Source organism: Xyrauchen texanus, chromosome 39, assembly GCF_025860055.1.
Source record: "Xyrauchen texanus isolate HMW12.3.18 chromosome 39, RBS_HiC_50CHRs, whole genome shotgun sequence".
NCBI lineage: Eukaryota > Metazoa > Chordata > Actinopteri > Cypriniformes > Catostomidae > Xyrauchen > Xyrauchen texanus.
Window position 1 is genome coordinate 34,057,315 of NC_068314.1, and position 22,204 is coordinate 34,079,518.

General features: G+C 39.0%; 1 pseudogene; it reads right to left on the minus strand.

Moving 5' to 3' along the window:
* LOC127632939 (rho guanine nucleotide exchange factor 10-like protein) overlaps positions 1–22,204 on the minus strand; it is a 173,067-nt pseudogene that overhangs the window by 104,019 nt on the left and 46,844 nt on the right.

A 22,204-nucleotide genomic window follows, 5' to 3' on the forward strand; every position in this document is an offset into this window, starting at 1 on the left:
TAAAACAAAAAACAAGCAAAGCAAACAATAAAAAAGTAAAAACAAGCATTATAACCAAACCTAACCTAAAACAAAACAAACTAAATTAAACAAAACAACACACAAAAAAACTAAACTAAACTAAACAAAAAACAAGCAAACAAAACAATAATAAAAGTATAAACAAGCCTAAAAACCAAAACTAACCTAAAACAAAACAAACTAAATTAAACAAAACAACACACAAAAAAACTAAACTAAACAAAAAACAAGCAAACAAAACAATAATAAAAGTATAAACAAGCCTAAAAACCAAAACTAACCTAAAACAAAACAAACTAAATCAAACCAAACCACAAAACAAAAAACTAAACAAAAACTAAACTAAACAAAAAACAAGCAAACAAAACAATAATAAAAGTAAAAACAAGCCTAAAAACCAAAACTAACCTAAAACAAAACAAACTAAATCAAACCAAACCACAAAACAAAACAAAAACTAAACACAAAACAAGGTGCCAGTAATATCAATAAAAATTATAATTAACTTAACTTTCAACAAGATATAGATTACATTAATACTAAACTGTTGTACAAACAATTAATGCACTAGTGAATTATAAAGGAACTATGTAGATCAGAGCAGTGTCTGGTTTATCAGGGTATGAAGTTCAAATCTAAATTTGGCTGACGCGTGACTGCCCTCACCCGGTAACACCTGCATTTGATTTCTTTCAGACAGTTTAGCAAAAAAACGTAATGAAGTTCGAGAGTTTTTCCATAGTATTTACGTCATATTACTAAACCTATTACAGTGAATGAGAAAGTGTGGAAATTGTGTTCTGTGGGGAATCAAAAAAGCACAAAATAAATCTCCAACCCTAGAGGAAAAACAATATTCTATCCTTGAAAGCCTCTGTCTGTATCAGCCATCTGTGTGTATGCAATATACATTTTTCATTCTCAATCAGCATGCCGTGTTCTTTATCGACGTGTAACAGGCAGGACACGTTTCAGCAAGTTTGCAGAGAGTAAATAGGTAATGTTAATTATCCTGTTTCCTGAATGTGCGTCGGCCTCAGAGGCAGCACTTTGAAATTCAACATGTGTCGCTATCCCATTTGCTGCTTGCTGAGAGGTGTTGTCTGATGGCAGGGAAGGCTCCTAGACTAACAGCAGGTGAAAAACAGAGAACAGGGGATGCATGCTGGGGACTGCCTCTCTCTCTCTCTCTCTCTCTCTCTCTCTCTCTCTCTACATCTGTATACAAGTGTTTGTTAAAGAGAATGGTGGATAAAGTGAGAAAGGATATATGTGTGACAACGAGAGTTAGAAAGAGAAAGATGTCCTTAAATTATCTTCAACTAGTCTTTCTTTGCTCAAAGCTTTACCTTGTTTTCTTCTCAGTCTCCATCCGATCATGGTCGCCTCTGTTCCTCACTAGGTTCTTTTTGGACTTTTTGATAACAAAAGAGCATAACCATGCATCAAGCGCAAAGAAGAGTAATTGAGCTTCTCTCACAATTCTTCTCTGAAAATGGAGTTACACTTTGGTCTGTTTCTCACCCAAAACCGGTAGTATCGCTTCTGAAGAAATGGATTTAACCACTGGAGTCTTTGCTTATGGATTGCACATGGAGTCTTAAGTATGGATTACTTTTATGCTATCTTTATGTCCTTTTTGAAGCTTGAAAATTGTGGATGCCTTTGCCTTTCATTGAATGGACAAACACACAAATCAGACATCCTACAAAAACCTTTGTATTCGGTTCAAAAAGAAAATTAAATCATATCAGTTGCAATTTGAGAGATGTGTTTGAAATGGGACAACAATTATGGCAGGTGTAAATGGGTCCAAAACGTTTCAAGATTTTTCCACATCAAATACATTCAGAGGTGGTCTAATGTGGTCGCTCACATTGGGCTTGTAGTGTAAACGCTCATCCGTTCAAATGCATTCGAGAAGCAGCAATGCGCCACAGTCAAACCTTCCCCTTGAAATCCAAACACAAGTTGTCAAACGACAATCATATAATTACGACCAAGTGTAAATGACGGAGTGTCCATTTATGATTGGACTGCCCAAAATGCGTCTTAATACCAGTAAACTAACCGCAATAGATATCTGACTGAGGCCATAAGTGGGCTGATCTTGGCTAGAATAAAATGTGGACCAGACTTTATACCGTAATCAAAAGTGTTGCTACCCTGACCCTAACGACAGTGGTGTAGTAGTGTCTGTAGAGGTGGGCATACATACCCACCCAGTCTCTAAAATTCATATATTTACATTTATATACAGTACATATGTAAAATGTGTAATAAATATATTTATAAATAAAAAATAAATAAATAGAAAAAACATTGGCAGTTGAAATTATAGTCCCACATGAACTTACAAAATGTAATCAGGGTAATGCCGAGTGTACACTACACGATTTTAAGCCTGATTTTTGCTCGCCGACAGTTTTTTGAAGATCGCTGACAAAAGCCTGAAATCGTAGGCAAATCGGAGCTCGCTCCCGTGAAGGAAGATCACAATGTATGCACTATCAAAGACACGATTTGATAAAAGCGCCAATGCGAGATATTTTGCATGTTAAATATCTGGACCTGTCTGCGACTCCAAATTGCAAAATGTGAAATATGTTTTGACTGAATACAACAGCAGCAGTGTTGACCTACAGCCAATGAGAGAGCAAGAAACGGGGCACGGGAAGTTTCAGTGGGAGGAGTCCTGATGCACCTGCAACAGAACAACAACAAGCATCGCTGTGGTATCAAGAAAGTCTCATTGGACCGAAGAAATGGAGGAACAATTAGTGGAACATTGGCAGGAGCACCAGTGACTATTTGATGTTTCCTCTGAACTGTAGTGCAACCAGGTGGAGAAAGAGAAGATTTGGAGAGAAATTGCCATTTCTCTTGGACAGTCAGGTAAGCAAATAGGTCGATTTTTCAGTAGGAGATACTTTTTCATATTGTAACCAATAAAATATAGAATTAAAAACATACACATCATATTCTGAAATGCATAACATATGATCATGCATTTGTTTTCGTATCTCATATCACTTCTCACGTGTACTCTGATGTGAAACGTAATTAGGAGTCCAGGCAGAGTCGTCGGGGTGAAATGTTTTTGGGCGTTCTAATTGCTCCCATTAATTTTAATAGAAGTGGCCCATCTCTGTTAAATAGTCATTGGTGCAACTTCAAGGTAAAAGCGCTTCTCATGTGCTATAATTAATGTCTTATTCACCATTCACCATGCACTAAGTACAGTTGGTTTGATTTGGTATTTATGGAGAAAATAATGTGGACATGCCATACATGGTTGCTGGACTACTGTGTGTACTGTTTTACTAATTGTTTTCCCTCATTATTGCATGATGCGAGCACTCCAAAACTAAAGTAGAGATCAACTCACTGATTGAATTTTTCACCGCTGTTAACAGCTCACTGGAGAGGAAGATTATCAGTGAATAACGACTTAAATTTCAGCTACTAAACAAAGATTCCATATGACTTCCAAAAAAATTTGGACCACTTTTATGATGAGACCTTGTCAACTTGACAGCCTCCCAGAGGAAAGAAAGACATATAGGTTTGTAACGACATATGGATAAGTAATGATGACAGAATTTTCATTTTTGTTGAACTATCCATTTGAATGAGCCTCAACTGCTCATCTTTGCTTTGTCGTTTATGCTCCCTTTTCCTCCCTATCTCTCTCTCCTCATGTTCTTGTCTTCTCCTCAGCTCTTTTCTTACATGCATCCAACACTAATCTGTCTTCATTTCTCAGCCGATTCTTTGAGTGAAGTTTGCGCTCTCACTCTGCATCATTAAGATAAGCACATTCAGGTGCACTGCACTGTGAAAAATGCGCAGCCTCCGCCTTGACACATTTACAGTCAGTGACTCTTAATGTGACATAATAAGAGTACATTTAAGCCCCTGTCTACACATCAAAGAGAAATGACACTGGGGCTCTAAATGGGAAACAGCAGCTCACAGACTAAGTAAAATTAATGGAATAAGCTCTATGACTAGCTATAAAGTTGCACTTCCAAACTGAAAGGGCCGCGTACAAGTACCTCCAGCATGCCTTGGGCTCCTGTTACTATCACTTAGTGATTTCCCTTCATTCTATTAGGTTTGTAATTTACCGCTCAGTATAAACCTCACTATTTAAATATCTTATGCCATTTTGCGTAAGTAAATTTGTCTTGTTTTATGAACGTTTCGATATTTTACTGGAAAACAAGACAAAAAAATTGTCCTTTAAACTTCAGTCAATATTTTACCAAGTCACATTCATTCATTTTAGTCCATTTTACTCAAAAACAGCATTTTATTTTAGACAACCAATACACCATATGTAATCTGATGATAATGTGCAAAACGACAAAACACTATCAAACTGTAACAGACCAAACATCAACCAAATATCAGTGCTTGGGCCACTTCTCTTCTCTATATACACAACATCTCTGTGACACATCATTCAGTCACATGGTTTCTCTTACCACTACTACTCTGACAACACGCAACTCTACTTGTCTTTCCAGCCCAACGACACCACAGTGACTGCTCGAATCGCTGCCTACCTGGCAGACATCTCGGCCTGGATGAAGGAACACCACCTGCAACTCAACCCAGCTAAGACCGAACTCCTTGTCTTTCCAGCCAACCCTGCTGTTGAACACAACATCACCGTGCAGCTGGGTACAACTGCAGTATCGCCTTCCAAAATGGTCAGATATCTAGGGGTAACCATCGATAAAAAGCTACATTTCACAGACCACATCTCAAATACCGCAAGATCATGTAGATTTACACTCTACAATATCAGAAAGATAAGACCTTTCCTCTCTGAACATGCCACACAACTGCTTTTTCATTCATTTGTCATAACTAGACTGGACTACTGTAACGCTCTCATTGCAGGCCTTCCTACATGTGCAATTAGACCTCTGCAAATGATCCAGAATGCAGCAGCTGGTCTTTAATGAACCAAAGAGAGCACATGTTACACCACTCTTTGTCTCTCTCCACTGGCTGCCGGTTGATGCACGTATCAAATTCAAGGCTCTGATGCTGGCATACAATACAGTCACTGGGTCTGCTCCAACATCCATCCATCCATCCATCCATCCATCGTCAACCGCTTATCCTGTGTACAGGGTCGCGGGGGGCTGGAGCCTATCCCAGCTAACATTGGGCGAAAGGCGGGGGACACCCCTGGACAGGTCTCCAGTCTGCTCCAACATACCTAAAATAATTTCTGCAGAGCTACACGTCCACCAGAAGCCTGCGGTCGGCTAAGGAACGTCGCCTTGTTGTACCAACACAAGAGGCACCAAAACACTTTCCCAGACTTTCAGTTTCATCATACCAAGTTGGTGGAATGCCCTTCCCAACTCCATCCGTGAAGCAGACTCACTCTCTATCTTCAAAAAATGACTAAAAACACATCTTTTCCAAGAGCAGCCAGTTACTAAAAAAAAGCTTTAATCTGTTTTGAATTATCGCTTATGTTTTCCTCTTTTGTTAGTCGCTTTGGATAAAAGCTTCTGCCAACTGAATGAATGTAAATGTAAATACTCAAACATTGAAAACAATTGATAAACTACTTAAAAATGTTTAAGCATGTATCAAACATATCAAAGATTAATACGATTAAACAACATGAGAAAACTGCCTAAAAACCAGAGTTCCTTAAATAATAGCATATAATGAATATAATGAAGTATTAGCTACTTTTTCCTCTATTTATAAATTCACCATATTAACAACAAGTTAGGATTAGGTCAAGCTCACCAGTTCATTCTCTGAGCAGTTTTAAGATTTACATTTATGCATTTGGCAGACGCTTTTATCCAAAGCGACTTACAGTGCACTTATTACAGGGACAATCCCCCTGGAGCAACCTGGAGTTAAGTGCCTTGCTCAAGGACACAATGGTGGTGGCTGTGGGGTTAGAACCTCTGACCTTCTGATTAACAGCCCTGTGCTTTAGCCACTACGCCACCACCACTCCACCTGCTATCAAGAGAAGATTACTTTTCTATTTGTTTTGAGAAAAATTATGAATTGTGGGATGAACAACCCCCCAAACAAAGGTTTGATTACATTTACTCACTTGTCTGGTCTGCCAGGGACTTGCAATCGCAAACGGCACTTGTTGGCACTCTGAATTTGGTCTTCTTTGATGCGAATGAGCCTTTGCAGAGCTAAACACCAGTCCTGTGCTACCGTAGTGTTTAGATTCTACAAGCACAATAAAGAAAGACAAAATGTGACCCACACTACAAACATACAACATATATCACAAAACTGAGAAGTCATCATAGTTTTTTGGTGTTGTGGTTTTCTATGTTTTTGGCCTTGATGTATTGGGTTTGTTCTTTTATGAACAAAAATATTCACTCCTCTCAAAAGCCAAATTTGTTTGGAACACATTTCCAAATTCAATAATGCTGAACAAAACTTCTTAACAATATGCACATTTGCCTACTGCATATTTTTATTTTTATTGGATTGTGAGCGAGAAATAGTCATTTGGAGCAAGGCTAATGGCACAGTTATGGTCAGGAAATCGAGCAAGACTAGACTAGCTCTGCTACTTTTTCCATACAACGCTCAAGAGGTTAAAAACAACTCTAGCTGGTTTTGGTCGTGGCGGAGTTGAGTAGCTGTCAAGGCATCAGGAGAGCTGTCCTGATTTGAGAGCAGCCTCCTGCTATTTAGACATGCTGTTCGTATCTGAACTCTCAAAGTGGATCACATCATGAAGCTTTTCCCCATGTTGTCATTCAAGTATCAAGCGAATTCCGTGATAATCAATTGACGATCTACACATTTGGCTGCTAAACTTTGATCACAATTTGATCACGATGTAAATGCTGTTCCCTGAAAGGCTTCCCTCCCCAGATGGCTCCAGCATATTTGACTAATACTGCTTTTGTTGTGTTGTTTAATATCTTCCACCTTGATTTTTCCCTGGACTTCTTATTTCTTTTCTTTTCACAGTTTTGCAATGTTGTTGTTGTTGTTTTATTTTCGTGATGGACAAGAATGTTCTGTTTATTTATTTAAGATTACAGCCAGAGGGGCTTTGAGAGGGCACCAGTGGCAGTATTGCCTCACCTCATATTGTATGGACCCACAGCTGAAATATTTGTTGTTTTTGTTTAGCAGAAAGAAAGTCATACACATCTGGGATAGCATGAGTGTGAGTAAATTATGAAAGAAGTTACATTTTTGGGTGAGCTATCCCTTTAAGTCCCAGGAAAATATTGAGTAAACAATTGTATATATACTGTATATATATATATATATATATATATATATATATATATTTGGGGTGTAAAAAGTATTGTATCATATTGTATTATACAATACAACGTTCACTATACAATACCATAAGTATCGTACGATACATAAAAACATTATAGTGTAATTAAAACCAATCAGCTCAATTTGAGAGCTGCGGAACAGTCTCCTCCCACGAGAGGCGCCACTCAGTGCTCACAGGAAAACAGAGCAACACACTTCTAGTACACAGGCGAAAAGATCAATAACAAACAGCAAGTAGATTTTTACTGTAGCAGTACAGCTTGTCGAATTTGCCAAACAACGGTGTCATGTCCTGGTGCTACAGAACATCAATCACGTCATCTTATTTACGCCGACAATACTATGCAAATCGGTGGATTTGTGATGCAGAAACAGCAGCAGTAAGTTTAACAGATGCCTCTCCCATTCAACACTGAGAGTGACATGCACAGCAAGATGATCATAAGAGTCATAGCTATAAAAAAACCAACAACGTAAGAAAGTCACGATTACATGAGAAAAGAACGCCTTCCCCGATGCATGTGATAGCGTTAAGATGGCCCCAGCCACTGTGACTCTATGCGAGAAACATAGAGAGAATAGGCGCGGCCTGCTCCCATGCTTGGCACGTCACTTTGTTCCCTCCCTCTTCTGGATGCCGGGAACCTAAAAAGTTTCTGACGATTTTTGTGGGGCGTTGGGGAAGGCTACGTGCAGTCTGACGCAGCCTGTTGCTTTGGCACGCAACTGCCTGCCCACACCTGCATCAGCAGCACATATACACGGTTCAGCGCATGGCGTGATTGAATTGGGGACCCTAGTGTCGCTTCTCTCGACACAACGTCGAAGTGAGCGACAGACGGAGTACGTCTAGGTTACTGTTTTAACCTCCGTTCCCTGATAGAGGGAACGAGACGTTGTGTCCCACTGGCAACGATGCTGAACCGAGCCACTGCAATGGCCGAACCGTATTCTCGGCTCCTCAGTGCAAAACCTGAATGAACAGATGCATGCTTCCCTCCCTTTATACCCGGATGTCCAGGGAGGGACATGCAAATTCTGTCTGCCAAATTCTCATTGGCCTTTTCTCAAGTTCAGAGGTAAACGAGGCCTTCAAGAAAGTCCCCTAGTGTCACTTCACTCGACACGTCTCGTTCCCTCCATCAGGGAACGGAGGTTACAACAGTAACCTAGACGTTTTTGGCTATTCATTTACACAGAAAAGGTAAGTAAATGATTTACCGCACTAAAATAATGTTTACATGCATATTGTTTATGTGTTGTGTCTATACTTTTGAAACAGTGAGTATTTTAACGTTCAAAAATTGGCCTCATTCACTTCCATTGTATGTGCCTCACTGTAACCAAATATTTAAATTTTTATAGAAAATTTGCATTTAGATCAAAGTTGTCTCTGTGCAGTTGGCGTGTGTGTACATATACATGAGGTAGTGAACATTGTTTACCTGGTAAGTTCCCTGTAAAGTCCCCACCAGCAGGGTGACCTGTTCCACCACTGACAGGTCATGCTGCAACTCCTGCAGTTCCTGATACAGACGGGGTGGACCCAGAACGATATTGCCTGTCAAACAAACCAGTTTTACTTAATGCAGTATTGAAATTTCACACCAGGTTTTAGCAGCACATGAAGCCTGAAGTGCATAAAGCCCCTCCACCCCATGGTTCTTGATAGCCGAGACGGTATTTAAGAGGAAATGTGCTTCAATAAGGTGCTGAATCATTCAAAAATCGAATTGAGACAGGATGGCTCGGTTACACCATGCGTTAAATTAGGATATAAAAAAAAAAACACTCTAGCATCTCCAGTACAATGCATATTCCTCCATTTCAAATAAATGCTCTGTATCCGCTATAGTGGTTTATAATGATATACTGTACAAGGTGCATTTAAGAATGATACCTGACCTCAGTGATCTTTAAAGAGAAATTCAAACCCACTGTGCTTGGTAAACTTGGTTTTTCCTTAAAAACTTCCCCAATGCCAATGCATCGAAACCCAATCAAAGGCCTCAACTTTTAAAGACTTCGGGACAGATGAAAAAACGTTTATTTGGTCAATACTCTCCAGTAGTGCCACTAACAAAGAGAATCAATGCGGAAGATAGATCGATCCCCCATTGTTGTTTGTGTAGCCACAGAGGCTAACACAACAAGGAGAGTAAAATGAAGCTATTCATAAATATGAAGCCCTTTAGAGGTGACAAAATGATTACAGGTGTCTCATTAGATGTGAAATGGACCATCGATTTGAATCCCCATTCCCCTTTTTGTGGTCTCTGGTCTACGCCTGCGGAATCGATAGCTGGGGTGAATCGGCCGACTGAAAGTCTAGGAATGAGGACTGTAATTAAATCTCGGAGCTGGATACGGCGGCCACAGGACTGTCTGGCCTTTCAACACCTCTACATAATCAGGTGACCTGTGTGTGAAAGAGGAGGGTGCTAGCAATTGTTGACCCCAGCTCAGCCTAATTCTCCAAGACTGGCTGGAAGGGACATTTCTTTCTCTCTCCATCTTAGTCTACAATTTGTTGCCTCACACAGCTGTAGAGAGAGAGAGACCTCTCGGTCTATCTATCTAACATTTTGAAATTTAATAGGATCTTCAACACACTCAACCACAGACACATCTTTCACTAGCACGGTTTGATCAATAGCAGGCACATTTGAATAAACAAGGGACCGTGAGGCCCTACTGTTCAAGCTGGCAGAGTTGATGTGCTCTCCTGGTTGCAGCTGAGAGGCCTCGGGCAGGCCTACAGGTTTGTGGGCTCGTAGCCCACGTTTGCCTCAGGTGAATTCACTGACTTGTAATCCAGACTAATCCAGTTGGTGTGCTGGGATCTGGTAGGGCACGGTAATCTGCCGTTTCAACAAGTCTATCTCTCTTTCACACACAGTCATATGCACACAAATACATGCTGAGCTCTGGCCAATGAAGGCCTGTGCAGACACAATACAGGAATCCAAAGCCCAGAGTCAACAAAGTCCTAGCCAGAGGGACAAAGTGTGGGACTAAGTGTTGGAATCCTCATTTAAGTCTGTGTTTTCGTTAGCTGAAATCAACATACAATATTTAAAAAATCTCATTCTCAGTAAGCATATTTGTCTTATTTTCCAGTAAGAATATCTAAAAATGCCTAAAACATGACAAAGGCAAAGCAAACATGCAAAATAAGAATGTTTTTTGAAATAAGTACATTTTGTCTTTTCTTCACTTATGTTTTCTAAATTTAGTAAGGTGTATGCCTGTTAAAACAAGACAAAATATATTTTGATTCAAGTCCTTCTCTAAAAACAAGTCTTACTGTCTTAAAATAAGTAAATAAGTGGTAATATAAATTTTGCTTATCTGAAGATGAAGTGTGCAATTTTTGAAAGAGAATTGCAAAATAAACATTGTTTTCAAACAGCTTAAATACTCCCCCAATTTGCTGTTGATCATGCAAACAGATCACGGCAAATTCACACCATTAGTTGAGTCAATCTTTATCAGGCTGGCAGGGCAACACATTTCCGAAACGTAGGATGGCAGGAAAAGAGTCATTTATATTCATGAGGAAATCCACACCTTATTGGTCCAATCTGTACGCTGATTTGTCAGAGACGGTGTTGAATGCAAAACTAAATTACAAAGTAATTATTTACTGTAATCTGATTACTTTTAAGTAAAAAAAAATACCATTTAAATTAGGTCTGGGAAATTTTACGTGTACATTTTTGCAATAATTGTTTTTTGTTTAACACGTTAAAAAAATAACACAATTAATGCAGTATCATTTTTTATTCTGAAATGTAATGCCATATAAGAAACATGTCCCGAGTTGTTCCTGGAAGGCTAGTCGGTCAGAAACAAATCCAGGCACTTTGTGTATTGGGCAAATCTTCACTCATGTTTGTCCAACTTTCTGTGGTTAAAATGGGAATATTCTGTATAAATTTCCAGGAGGTGCATGTTCGACTAAACAGCAGAAACTGATTGTGTGGGGCAATGCATGCTGATTCATTACACATGATGCATGTCCCAGGCATATTAAACACGGGAGCAGATTTATTTTACAGAGAATGGAGACTTCAACTGCAAGCAGTGAACTAGCCGAGCGAGAGATATGCTGTATCTCTTTGCATGGCCCGAAAATGCTCACTCAATTTCATCTGAAGCACTGTCAATAGCAAAATCGCCTCAGAGACCCAGCATGTGTGCGATAGAAACTGACAGGGATGTGGCTGTTCAACAAGCTGCAGACAACTTGTACTAAGTGGGAGCCAGAGAAAATAATAGTTTTGAGATTTTAAACTTCAGTAAATTAAACTTCAGCATTCAATATATGTTATATCTGTATGTACGGTGTCTAATAATGCACTGGCAATGTACACTAAAGTTTCTCTTGCCAATAAAATTTTTATATAAATTAAAATTGGCCATTTGATCCTACAAATCCACTGACTTTATGGCATATACATATATATTTGAATCAAAGATTAATACCTGTAAAAATATGTCTCTATATGCAAAACAAATGTAACATATTTAACATAATTTAAATAAATAATGACTAACCAATTTCTTGATAGTTCTTTTAAGACAAAGTATAAAGTAAATACAATTATGATAATTTTTAATTCTCTGTTGTAATGTTTAATTTACCATTAATTAATTGCGATTAATTGTGATTAATCACAGAAAACTGTGCAATGAATATATTTTTTTATCCACAGCCCTAATTAAAATTCTTGTTATCAGATTACAGTTAATGAGATTCAGAAAAGTTAATTACTTTTAAGTACATTACGTGGGGTACACATATTTCTAAAATAATATTATTTATGCAGAATACATTAAAAATATGAATTATGTTCATAAACCTTATTTTGATTTCACTGAAATTTATTAAAATAGTTTTAGAAAGCCACTAAAAAGTAAAGTAATTTATAATGTGATTACTTCCAATAAATTAATCTGATTACAATTTTAGATAAGTATATAGTAATTTGTAGGATTACAGTACTTCTTTTGAGTAACTTACCCAACACTAGTCTGAGAAATATATAACCCAACCCCTAAACCTATACCTAACCAATCAGGTAGTGTTTTTCTCATAAATATGAATGAGTCTTCCCCTGCCATACTACATTTTGGAAATCTACCACTGGGCCGATGCGTCTCACACACAGTGCACGTGATGCAAATTTCGTGATCGGCAGATTCCAGACGGAGCGTCTGTGCGCTTCCTGATTTTTGTAACCATCAAATATTCTAACCTGTGCACCTCTCTGCACATGTGCAGTTAGCTGCAAATCAGATGGAATTTCACATAGCAGTTAGAGTGCACACATGTCACACGTGTTTGACTTTCTCACAAAGAAGGCACTTTGAGAGTTAGAATGCTTCAACGTGCGTGAGACATAATGGCAAGCAAAGAAACTAAGCATTCCCTAGGTGTAACAGAGCAACAGTCCAGCTGAAAGCAATATTTTTATCTTTATACTTCTTAACTATGGTGGCAGCAGTGGGCATGGTGCTTGCCGGAAGGCTGGCAGTGTCCATCAGTAAATTGGAGTACTGGGGCCAAGAGGAGACGAAAAATTGGTCCATTTTAAGGTGAGCTGTGGGAGCATGGGATATGATTTGAGCACGGAGCCCCACGGAGTGACATCACAAGGGAGGAGAGATGTGATGCGGGGCAAGGAAAAAAAGGGTAGTATGTCTGTGAGGGGCTAGAAATAGCTGGAGTTGGGGGAAAGGACACATTCAGAGACAGCGGAGCAGACTACAGCAACAGTGTCTGGAAAACGGTTATTAAAGTGGTGGATTAGTGTGACATAAGTGTGTACTACCAGCACAAACAAAGAGAGAACCGTTACAGATGGAAAGAAAATGTAGATAGGATGAATGCATTAAGCAGTGGTTCTCAACTGGTTTTGATTTAGGAAACATTTTAGGAATCCAAATTTAGGATTTTACATTACAGTCCAAAAAATATCTTATAATATATTTAACATGTACGCATATCAATTTCATAACAAAATTTCCTAAATTATAACTTTGATATATTGTTCAAAATTACAAACTTCAACTTGATGGGATTTTGTTATGACCTTAAAATGCGTAGGCTTAATCTTAAAATTAGTTTTACCCATCAAGTGGTGACCAACACAGTAAATTGCATATTGTACAAAAGTTCCCCCAAAAAATTAAATAATAATAATATTACCATGAACTGAAAAAATTATTAATATGACATGGGCTGAATTGGAGAACTGGCAAATTTGTTAACAGTAGAAGTGCAATTTACCTGTGAACCTGAATTAAATTTAGCCTGTGTAAAATTTTCTTTTACTTTGTTCATTTTTGTTCAAGGTTTTTAGGCATGACATGCTACTGTCCATGTTTGTTTAGCTTCTACTAAGTGACATATTAGTTTGTGCCACATTTGAGTAGAGTTTGATGCACAGACTTTGACGTCAACAAAAACAGACGAAAAGCATTTTTATTTCAGCCTTATATTATTTGTATTATATATATATATATATTTCAGACACCATCAGCACGCGGACACTTCACTGAGTGTATCACTCCGTTTGTGTTAGTGATGTTCCAAACTAAAATGTAAGAGCAGATGTGTTAAGAGCTGCAGTCTGTCTTTTTTTTGGGGGCATTACATATGTTAGCCAGCAGGTGGTGGCAAAAGATACTTTTGTGTGTAATTTGAGCCAGTCAGGTGACGTGAATTGAAGCATCTCTGCTTGGGAGTGGCAACAGGTGATCGCACACGCTCTGTCTCTGTCTCACTCTCTCTCCTCACTCTCTCTCTCACTCAAAGACACATCCATCCATGTTTATCCAATAACTTGTTCGAAACAGCACAAGCCGTGACACTATTTCTGAAGTGACATTTTTGAATTACTAATGAAGGCTTGGACACATAATTTGTTTTGAACCAGCAATGGCAGATTCTGATCCGCCGCGTAATAAAGTAGTTCCATGCACAAATGCGTTTTTTATGACCGTACTCAATTTTTCAAAACATTTTAAAATGTACTTACATTGAACCGTTGTATATAAGCAATATACACACTCGCAATCGTCTTGGTTACTGACGTAATCTCCGTTCCCTGATGGAGGGAACGAGACGTTGTGTCGATAAATTTACACTAGGGGCCGCTCCTGCGGAGCCTAGACATCTCTGATCTTGAGCACCGTCAATCCTTTTACACCCGTATGTCTGGGGGAGTGGCATGCAAATTCCACACGCCAATTTCCATTGGCCTTTTCTCAAGATCAGAGATGTCTGGGCTCCGCAGGAGCGACCCCTAGTGTCAACTCATCAACACAACATCGAGTGAGTGACAGATAGGGAACATGCTATATGGCCCTAAATCAGCACTGCTGTGATTACCTACGGCACTCGACCTGCAGGCAAATCACAGCAGTGCTGATACTCTTGCTTGTGCGATATTGCTTAAATGTATATAGAGAGTATATGATATATATTTTACATCAATATATCCTAAAATTTGCAACTATAATTTTATGACATTAATAGTATAACTATGCTTTTGTTATATTTTATTACACAGCTCTTGGGCTGATATTTCGGATTAACAACATCACATCTGGGGATAAAGTGAAATCCAACTGGTCATTAGGCTAATTTAAGTCATCTTTCCTACTTCTCATATCACTCTGTGGTTTCTACAAGTAAGATAATCAAATATTTAAATTCAAATCAATGTTCCATGTCCATTGATTTATTTATTAATTTATTCATCAAGCAGTCTTGAAATAATTTTAATAATGAGCAGTCAGAAAGACATTTTTGCTAAATAAACACCAACAGAACACACAAACCGGAGGTGGAATTCAAATCAACTCTGCAATTTTTGTCTTATCATTTAACATAACTTCAATGTAAATCTATATTTTATGTAAATGTAGGTTTTTATTTGGTAGGTAGCTGTGCAATAAGCGCCCTGTCTGGGATTATTGTCTGATAACGACTGGCTGACTGTCCATTTTCCCTCACTTATTGTTCATTTACCATTGTTACCATTAGTTACCATCTGTTCTCATTTGTGCGTGTTACCAAATGAGAACAGACTTGGTCCATTTTTGGGTCATGACTTTATACCACTGGTATAAAGCAACAGAAAGAGAACGTCAATTGGATAGACTGATGTTTTGAAATTATTTTAGAGACAAAGAGACAGAAATGCAAAAAAGAGAAGGAGGAAAGGTTTAAGAGCAGTCTGTCCCAGCATTAAACATCTTCTGTCATCTCATTTCCTGGCTGCCCTGTGTCCACAACGCAACATGGATGTCCCACAGACGACGCCATTACTATTTCAGATGGGAAGCAAAAGGCTTAAATAGCCAAAGCATTCTAAATCCTGATAACACTTTGTACCTGGAGCTCAGTCAGCATATTTATAGTGCCCAACAATTGCGCTCTCTCCCTCCTCCTTGTATTCAACCACCAAACACAAGAGTGCTTTGTAAGAGGGTTCTGCCCTGATTCCAATCTCTTCATGTCGCTCCTACTGATTGGGAGGGAAGGGGAAATAATCTGCCTAGATTGATGACAGCACACTGAATATGTTTGTGGTCTAACAGAGAGTGAAATAAGTTTGATCAGGTGGTGTCTCTGTTGTTTGTCTCTATCTCTAGTCAAGATAAACCCATCTGTGGAGACCATATAAAGGTGCATTGCTCACAAGACAATGAGTCAAGTCAATTGATCCACAATGTCTCGAAGAGTTGCATCAAGGGTGCATCTTATCAGATCGTTTAGAATCAGGGTTCCCACACCTTTGACCAATTAATTACCTTGACTTTTCCAAGACTGCACTACTGGAGTGATTGCACTCACACTGCACTCTAGCTCTCTAGCCAATTAAATATTTTAGTGAAAAGCATTACTCGTGAAAAGCATTACTCGCAAAACCCTTCACAATAGTAATGTCTAAGATTTTCACAGGACTTTAAGATTTTATTTATTTCCATGATTTTTCCAGGTCTGGATATCATACAGTAATGTTCAAATTTCCTAACGTTTACATGAATAGGTTTTCTTTGACTGTGGAAAGGCCAAGGGCCACACAAAGTAGGCTCAATTTAGCATCAGCTACACACTTTTCTATTGGTTTATTTATCAATTTGGTTTTTTTTACTTCTTTTATATTAATGAGGCAAGCAGAATATGCAATGCAATTTTAACACATCATGGAAACAAGTTTGGAAAAATGTACAGATTTTGCTGTTTCAGAAGGAAATTGGTAATTCTTGGTAAGTCATTTTGATCAACTCTAGACAGCAGCCATCACTCCAACACCTTATCCTTGAGTATTCATGCTAAATTGATCATTTGATACTAGAAAATCACTTGCCATTAAATAAAACACAGTTGAAAGATATTTGGTTCGTTAAATGAAGTTTAACATTGTCTTTGTGTTTGTTTTTGAGTTTCCACAGTATGCAATAGACTGGCATGTCTTAAAGTCAATATTAGGTAAAAAATTGCAAAACATTACAGCTTTCTCTAGAAACTCATCAGTCAAACCTTTCATACAAAGGTGTAACTACAGTCTTCAAAGACAAAGGACAACTGGATCTAACAAGGACAGAGCGAGATGTGGAAGGCCAGATGTGCAACAAAACAAGAGGATAAGTACATCAGTGTCTCTAGTTTGAGAAATAGACGCCTCACATGTCCTCCGCTGACAGCTTCATTGAATTCTACCCGCTCAACACCAGTTTCATGTACAGTAAAGAGAAGACTCAGGAGGCCTTATGGGAAGAATTGCAAAGAAAAAGCCAATTTTCAAACAGAAAAATCTAAATAAAAGGTTAGAGTGGGCAAAGAAACACAGACATTGGACAACAGATAATTGGAAAAGTGTGTTATGGATCTTAACCCCATTGAGCTTTTGTGGGATCAGCTAGACTGTAAGGTGCGTGAGAAGTGCCCGACAAGACAGACACATCTATGGCAAGTGCTACAGGAAGCGTGGTGTGAAATGTCACCTGAGTATCTGGACAAACTGACAGCTGGAATGCCAAGGATCTGTAAAGCTGTCATTGCTGCACATGGAGGATTTTTGAGTTGAAGTAGTTTAAGAAGTTCTGAAGAAGTTCAAATTGTAATAGTAATTTTTCATGTTATTAATGACTGAAATGTGTACCGTAATTTCCGGACTATAAGCCGCAACTTTTTTCCCACGCTTTGAACCTCGCTGCTTATACAATGACGCGGCTAATATATGGATTTTTCCCGCTTTCAAATGTTATATATATATTAAAAAAAAAAACATTCTGTGATGTGCTTAGTTTTTTGGCGGCGTGAAGCTTTCATTAGACCAATGAAATTACCGAAAGGGTTAAGGTCAAAACAACTTTTTTTGTTTACTGTTTAGATTAAATCGAGCGCGCTCAAACTTCCCATCATTCTGATTACGGTAGTAATTTTGTCACCCTCACCATGGCAAAGACATGGAGAAACGCATATGATGCTGCTTTCAAGTTGAAGGTGATTGATCTGGCTGTTGCACGGGAGCTTGGTCTTAATGAGTCGATGATAAGACGTTGGAAACAGCAGCGTGAGGAATTGACTCAGTGCAAAAAGACAACTAAATCTGAGGCTATTCAACTCCGACACCGAAGGAGATGACTTCAGTGGTTTCAGTGCACAGGACGAGGAAGATAGTGACCAATGACTTTCTTGGTAGGCTACTGTTTACTGCAAATGTTTTATTACAAGCCGTGTGTGGCAGCGGGTGCGTGGTCAAGCGCCGTCCGGAGAGAAAAGCTGTAAGGCGCTTACACCTGCGCTAAATTATGTCTAACACCGGTGTCTAATTTCAAGTGCCCTGCTTCACGTGTCCTTCTTGGGAAAACTGTCACACGGGCACCAGTGTGACAGTTTTCAGCAGGGCACTTGACATTCCAGGTAAGGCGTTTACCACAGCAATGTTTACAATCAATTTTATAAAGTTTCTCAATTCTTCTATGCGCCAACACTAGACTGACGTGTGTCACTCTCTCAGCTCTGTGGCTGCTGCCTTTTTATGCCGCTCTCCCCATGCTTACTGAAATTAGACACCGGTGTTAGACATAATTTAGCTCAGGTGTAAGCGCCCTTACCACTTTTCTCTCCCGGACGGGCGCTTGACCACGCCCCCGCTGCCACACCGTGTTTCGTTAAAGCCTATTTATTTTTGTTACAAGCCGTGTTTCGTTAAAGCCTGAGTAAAGTTCATTTGTTTCAATGTACCGGTAGGCACCTGCGGCTTATAGACAGGTGCGGCTTATTTATGTTCAAAATAATATTTTATTTAAAAATCAGTGGGTGCGGCTTATATTCAGGTGCGCTCAATAGTCCGGAAATTACGGTATTTGGAATTTAAACTATAAAAAAATTAATTATAGGTATCTGGCATACCTAGAGTTTTGAACAAGAGTGAATTAAAGATAATTGTGAGGTTCTACTAGCATGAAAGTACAGTTAAAGAGTAATTACGTGTTTGTACTAGTTGCTCCATTTTTGACATCTAGAATGGTATAAGCACTAGCAGTGTTGCCATTACCTGCTCCTGAAGAGCCACCTGGATGCTTTATTCCTCCAAGCTGATAGAGCGTGTCCTTGCGTTGGGAGCCCTCTTGTCCCACCTCAACTACCTGGACCTGCTGCAGGGGGGCACACCACTTCATGGTGTACTTGGGCCCCACTGGCACCAGACTGCTAATGTCAGGGGGGCCCCTGGTGGTGGAAAGAAGAACAATGTGATTAAATTGACCAATAAATATTCTCACACACAACATAGTAAAAAGCATATGAAAGACCTGGCCTGATCAGCTGAGGGTACGTAGAGCAGAGTGGGACCCCCCCAGCTGTAAGGTGTTAATGTTATTATTCATGTATTCTTGTAAAGCACTGGTATCACCTTGTTAAGATCTTCTAAAGGGCATGTCAAGCCATGCATTAAGAACAGAGACTTGCAGTGGAATTCAGCTCCATCGCAAGCTTTTTCACTTAGCTGTTTACCTTTTGCACTGCTGAGATGTGATCAATGGGGCTGTCATAGATAATCTATTTGAGTGAAACAGAGGAGCCCTTTATGCCTATGATCTATGGGGATAATTCCCATCTCTGTACCTAAACACCCTGCCATTTGTTCCCAGATAATGACGGCCCATTTGACTCTGCCCAATTGCGTTCTGTGCCTTAACCAATAGTAGCTAACCCCTTCTTGTTCACTGCAGCACATTGGGGTTGCATCACTGTAATGCTTCAGTAATGTTTAAGGAGGCTCCAGTCCATATTTAGACCATCTGATGAGCGGCAATCTGTAAGTGCGGACATAAGGGGGACGGAGTGACACAGAGAAAGCCAATTGACCTTGTCCAGGACACGTACTTGACGTTGATGTTGGCACAGATGAGCATGTCACTGAAGAGAAACACTTTCCGCTCCTTAGACTTGAGGACCTGTCCTCGCTCGCCGTATACCGTCTCAATCAACGTCTCGCACAGGATCAAAGAGCCCTGCTCAGAGTTCAGCGACTGAAGAAAAGATAGTATGGAGAGACTGATTACATGCAAGTCTTCTAAAATACAGGCTACCAATTACATGGCTGCACACATATTTAGAGGCTTAGGCGTAAGATATAAGACACTTAAAGGTTAATGGAAAGGCGGTAGCTATGTAAGGCTGGTACATCAAAACCCAATATATAACTAGAGCATAAACGTATATATGCTCCCTTAAAATACATGGTGAAAATCCAGTAAAAATATCCAAGCTTTCTAAACAAGATGTATTTACCTGAGAAGCAAAACTGCATGTGATATTAAAGGAATAAATAAAAAACGGACATAAAGGCAGCATAAAAGTGATCATACGGCTTGATTTTATTAATACATGTCTTCTGAAGCGATACAGTCCTTTTTGGCTGAGAAAAAAATAAGTTAATTGTTCATGTGTCAAGCACGAGGAAGATGCAAAAGAGAGGGCTGATGGCAAGATTTATAATAAAAAAGTAATTCTAACCCAAAACTGATCGTATCGCTTCAGAAGACATGGATAAAACCACTCGTCGTATTGATCCTGCTTTTATGTCCTTTTAGTAGTTTAAAAGTTTTGAACCCCATTGACTTACATTGTATGAAAACAAACAAATCATGCACATCTATTAAAACATCTTGGTTTGTTTTCAGCAGAAGATAGAAAGTCCAGCAGCTCAAATAAATATTCTGAGCTTGTGTTTGATCAGATCAGGAGAGTAGTTTTATAAATAATGCATCTGCTTCTGTAGCCTCGGCGCATCACACAATGAGTCGCCGGATCCAGAAGGAATTGGCAACACTGCTTGGCCTTTGTTGAAATGTATTGAGAAATTAGACCTTCAGTCAGTTAGATGCCTTGCTGCAGGCTTTTTCTTTTTGTTTTCTATAGTAAGAGCACCCCCCAAAGGCCACAGAGGCAAACAAGAAGTGTTGAAGGATAGGCATACTTTTCAAGGGACTTGAATGGGTTTTTATTTTTTAAGTTTGGACAGCTGTTGGTATGTGAGAGACAGAGGTTTATGTGATGTGCGTGTTGAAGAGAGACAGGGACACTGCAGTCATGCCCATGCACCATGTTATATCTCCTGGCCTATCTTAGGTCTGAGATAAACTGAGACAGAGAATTGATATTTCATCGAGTGTTTATGGGGTAATGGCAGGGGTTTCACATTAGAATTGAGCTGTCTCACTGCACCGAATGAAACAATGTGATTGGCCTGAGAGCTCACTTAAACCTACTGCATGAAGAAAACAATGGTGTGGTCAGAGTTCCTCATGACACATAAGATCAGTTGTACTCATAGGGACGTGGGTTCATTTCTTGTCTCTGGCCCATACTTTGTCACTCTCTACATACCCATGCTGAAAAACCAGTAGAGACGCAGAGGAAGAGAGAATTTAAAGGAATACACCGGGTCCAAAACAAGTTTAGCTCAACAGACTGGCATTTCTGGCATAATGTTGCTTACATAAATAAATGCCCGGGCAGATTTCTCTTCCCAGTCCAGCCCTGGTTACAGTGAGGCACTTACAATGGAAGTGAATGGAGCCAATCCGTAAACATTAAAGGGATAGTTTACACAAAAATGTAAATTCTCTCATCATTTACTCACCCTCATGCCATCCCAGATGTTTATGACTTTCTTGCATCTGCAGAATATAAATGAAGATTTTTATAAACATATCTCAGCTCTCTAGGTCCATATTCTGTTTCTCACCCACACCTATCATATCGCCACTGAAGATATGGATTTAACCACTGTAGTCTTATGGTTACTTCTTTCTTCCTTGATGTGATTTATGGAGCTACAAAGGTCTGATCACCATTCACTTGCATTGTATGGACCTACATGGCAATATAGCTGTTCTTCTAAAAAATCTTTGTTTGTATTCTGCTGAAGAAAAAAAGTCATAAATATCTGGGATTGCATGAGGGTGAGTAAATGAAGAGAGAATTTTCACTTTTGAGTGAATTATTCCTTAAACTTTTACGGATTGGTTCCATTCACTTGCATTGGAAGTGCCTCACTGCCACCCAGATTATTGATTCCCCCTTTTTTTTTTTTAAATGAGGGTAAGAGTCAATTTATTTCCTTTTTATTTTTTATTTTTTTCTCATATTCAACATTATGTCAAACATTCTGTTGATTGATTTAAACTTGTCTTGATCCTGAAATATTCTTTTAACTAAAAAAATAAAGAGGCTTTGTTCAGAATGTAATACAAGCTTAACGCACAGTCTATTTTTTTATACAAAATTGTATTTTTATTTTATTAAAAAGTTATTCCATGATAAACA